Source organism: Nicotiana attenuata, unplaced genomic scaffold (assembly GCF_001879085.1).
Source record: "Nicotiana attenuata strain UT unplaced genomic scaffold, NIATTr2, whole genome shotgun sequence".
Taxonomy (NCBI): Eukaryota; Viridiplantae; Streptophyta; class Magnoliopsida; order Solanales; family Solanaceae; genus Nicotiana; species Nicotiana attenuata.
The window spans coordinates 11,537-15,968 of record NW_017676073.1 but is presented as its reverse complement, the minus strand read 5'-3'; the positions used below and the strand labels follow the sequence as shown (position 1 = coordinate 15,968).

General features: G+C 32.6%; 1 long non-coding RNA gene across 1 annotated transcript; it reads right to left on the bottom strand.

Annotated features, from left to right (window-relative positions):
• Positions 1 to 2,707: 2,707 nt before the first annotated feature.
• On the bottom strand, positions 2,708 to 3,984 carry LOC109220726. Its single transcript, XR_002067145.1, has 2 exons — positions 3,881 to 3,984; positions 2,708 to 3,064 (listed from the first exon to the last, which is right to left on the bottom strand). It is a non-coding gene; the product is annotated as an uncharacterized LOC109220726 (long non-coding RNA).
• Between the last annotated feature and the right edge of the window lie 448 nt (positions 3,985 to 4,432).

Here is a 4,432-nt window from a genome sequence, read left to right as displayed (position 1 = left end):
ATTGATGCTACTGTCCATCTCCAAAAGGGGGGGGGGGGACGGGTAAAGGTAAATGTGGGAAGATACGGTCCTAAATTAGCGCCTAATATAAATGCACCCTTAATTATATCCCTAATTTGAATTATGGTATATAAATGGTAATTTGGTATGCTGAAATGTAATTAACACAAATCTTAAACATTGAGGGTAATAAGGTTTCATATATGGTATAGGAAGGTAAAAATCTCAATAAATAAATAGCTGACCCATTTTCTAAAATAACCATAAGCTAGCCCAAATGATTAAAAATCAAGTTTCTTATAGATCCAATAAAAGTTGATGCCTCTTTTAATAATTATTTTTTTCCTTAATAGCTTAATTACTTTTGATTAATTTAAACACTAGGCAACTAGTAGGCGTGCTTTAACTTTTTCAATCACGGATTCGCTTGCGTAACGTGATGTTTAACATTCAATAAATTAATTCAACAATCTCATACCATATCCAATAGCTTTAATTAATTTCTAATTTAATTAATCCTTTGCTAAAATCGTGGATTCACTTGCATAGCGCGATAGTTGATATATAATTAATTTCTTCGAATGTAGTAATTTTTTCAAAAGTAATAATGTACTAATAATCCTTGTCATGGCTGTGGATTCGCTTGCGCAGCGCTGTTATGATAAAATTAATAAATTTCGTCTCGATCACGTATTTGCTTGTGTAGTGTGGTTATGACATCTTATTATTCAAAATTTTCTTTAACTTTTCTAATAATCAAGAAATAAAAGCGGATAGGTAAAACATGAAAATCAATAAAACACAATTTGTCCAAGATTAATTCAAGCCATTTTTAGTCAATAAAAGCGACCGTGCTAGAACCACGGGACTCGAGGAATGCCTTACACCTTCTCCCGATCAATAAAATTCCTTACCCGGACTTTATTTTTATAGATCAATAATAGAGTCAAACCTTCCTTTGACTAGGGATTCAAATAAAAGGTGACTTGGAACACCCAAAAAATCAATTCCAAGTGGCGACTCTGAACAATAAAATAATCCCTATTTCAAAATGGTCACTTTAGTTGGAAAAGCTCTTAACCCACAATAATCCATAAGATATATCTTTTAGGATAAAAAAAAAGGCATGATACCGATCTGCATCGAAGTCGCTTCTAAGCTTGTCTTATTTTTTGTCTTGGTCACGTCCCTTGGTTAATGTCGGGAACCCAATCTGATTGTCTTCTCTTCTTATTTTCGACTTGTAACGATTATGGACATCTGCCCATGTGGTCGCTTCGAATTCGAGCAGGCTTTCCTTCAGCTTTCGGGAGGTGTCGGAGCTCCTGGGATTCAAACCCTTTGTGAACTCCTCCACTGCCTACCCGTCTGGTGCAACAGGTAGCAGCATCCTCTCTTTTTGGAACCGATCACGAATTCTCGCAACAATTCGGACTTGCCTTGTGCAATCCTAAATATGTCCGCCTTCCTTGCTTGGACCTTCCTGGCCCCAGCATGGGCCTTAATAAATGAATCTGCAAGCATTTTAAAAGAGTCAATTGAATGTTCGGGTAAGAGTGAATACCATGTCAAAGCCCCCTTGGTGAGCGTTTCACCAAACTTCTTCAATAGGACAAATTCGATCTCATGTTGAGCCAAATCGTTTCCTTTCACAACTGTGGTATAAGTTGTGATGTGCTCCTGCAGATCCAAAGTCCCACCATATTTTGGTATGTCCGGCATCTTGAACCTCTTTTGAATCAACTCTGGTGTTGTGCTCGGTTTAAATGGTAAATGTGCGTATTTTTTCGAATTCGGGCCTTTTAATATTGGTGGTGCGTCTGGAATTTAATCCATTCAGGCGTGAAACTCCTTTGCATTTTGATACATCCATCCGTTCGTTCATTTTCCTCATAAACCTCATAAATTCAGTTTTGAAGGGATCATTCCCGTTGTTGTTTTTTAGTTCGCTACTAGTCCCTCCGACTTCGTAGAAACCAACCTCGCCTCTTGGGGTGTTGTTATAGACTCTCTGAGTCGTTTGATTTTCAGGAACGCTGGGAGGAATTGGGCCCCATCCACTCGCATTATTGGAAGCGCCTGACAACGTTTGCTTCAACTCTGTCATCACCTGATCCTACCTTGAGAGGTGGCCCATGATGGCTTTCTGTTGCTCCCACTACAACATTATGCATTTATAGCTATGAAATATGTTGTAGCTAAATATATAAATTTCTGTGGCTAAACACTTTAGCCACAAAGAAAATTCCGTAGCATTCGTAGCAAGAAGTAGCATAACTAAAAGTTAGCTACAAACTTTACATGGTTCATGGCTAAGCACTAATACTTATTGCTACCAAAAAAAATTGTATTGTAGCTGTAATGATAAAATATCTTGCCACGAAAAATATACTTGTAGCAAGTGATTTAATTTTTTGCCACGATGATAAAATTTGTAGCTATCTTTGTAGCAAGATTTGATTTGTTTGCCATGAAAATTCAAATTTTATAGCTATTTTTATATCTTAGTCCCGTGGCAATAGTACTTGTATTTAGCTACGAGTTCCATAATTCATAGCTATGAATTAACATATTTGCCACAAATATTTTCTTATATAGCTAAATTTTTTTTTTTGCCATGAAATATATAGAATTATAGCTAAATATGTTTTCGTTTGCTACAAAATTTGGAATTATATAATCATATTTTCGTGGCAATATAGATATATTTAGCTGCTAATTCAGTAATTTTATTGCTATAAATTGAAAAATCTATCACATGATTTGTTAGTACAAGAATATTTGTATATGTAACTAGGAATACACATTTTTTAGATTCCAAATAAGTTACAACTGATACATAATTGTATTTTTAAATTTCAAAGTATTTAGAGTACATAATTGATGACACCAACTATAGTACTAATATCTTGCTTGAGACCCAATGTTGTACGATCTTCTCCTTTCTTTCCTGCAATTATCTTCATCTGCATCTTAGCTTGATCAACATCTCTTAGCTTGTTAATGGAGCTCTACTAATTCCACATCTTTGCCAGCCATTTTTGATAAAGAAAAACAACGCCAGCTGGATACAAACTTATCAAACATGTATTTTTAACATGTACAAATAATTATATATTTTATAGAAAAGCATTACAGATTAACTTCTCATGAAAAATCTTCATATATTTCTCTAATAGTTTAATATCTCTGTAACATGCTTAGTATGGTCAATTTTATGAGATAATGAAACTCTCAATAAGCTTAAAAGAAGTAGCAAAATTCCAGAATAATTTAATCTTTTGCACTAAAATATTCTGTCAACAAGATCACAATGAAGAAACAAGTATGTAAACCTACATTATTATTTTATGTAAGAATCATAGATCCACACAACAAAAAGACCCAAAGACATTAACATGAACAACAACATACCTAATTAGTAACAAATATTAACATGAATAACAACATACCTAAGTAATAACCAGAACGTTCATTCAGTTTAATCGAATATTTAGTACGTGTTCTTTGAAATAGGCTGCATAAGGACAATAGCTTGTGAATCAACCACAACTAGCAAACATCTATTTATTAGCCTCACCAATTTTTGACATGCATGAACGAGAAAAGGCACAAATCACACATGTAGTGCATTTTCGATTGAACTTAACAATTTTTTTTCAAAAACCCCCCAAAATATAAAGATAAAAAAGATCCCATTCAAAGAGAGAACCCACATATAATACAGTTAGTTCCTTACTTAGATTCCAACATAGTCAATACTGATTCATTATAATTAACTAATATTGTTGTTTTACACAAATTAAGACAAACTAAATCAAAGTAGAGGGGAAAAAAGACAAATAAAATATGAAAAAGATCCTGGAAAGCAAGAAATTACCTAAATAAGATTGATAAAGAACGGAGATGGAGAAGAGAAGGGTGGCGGCTGGAGCTAGAAAAGAAGGGATAGGTTTGGGGCTTTTTACTTGGCCAATTGGCTTACGTTCTTGTTTATATCCTTTACGTTCCTTTACCTTTTTTAACTTTTACATACAAATACCATTAATAAATATAAATAAATGTAGAAACAACTATGGCTTAAAAAATTACCTTAAAAACAACAAAAAATATATGTAATTAACATTAAAGAGAATAAAATAAGTTAATTATTCCCGTGAAAAAAATAATATTCCGAATATATAAAAAGAAAATATCAAAAAAAAATATTTAGCAACAGAGATTAAGTCTACTAATTTAGTGATGACTATAATTGCATAAATATTTAAAGTATAACTATAACTCACATGTAGTAATACTTTTTTGATATTGAATTATATTATTTTTTGAAATTTTATTAAATTGTTAATTTTAATGTTTCTTTAGATTTATTTTAACTATTAAGTCATCAAAATTGTAATGGATCAACATCAATAGATTTTTATGCTTATTT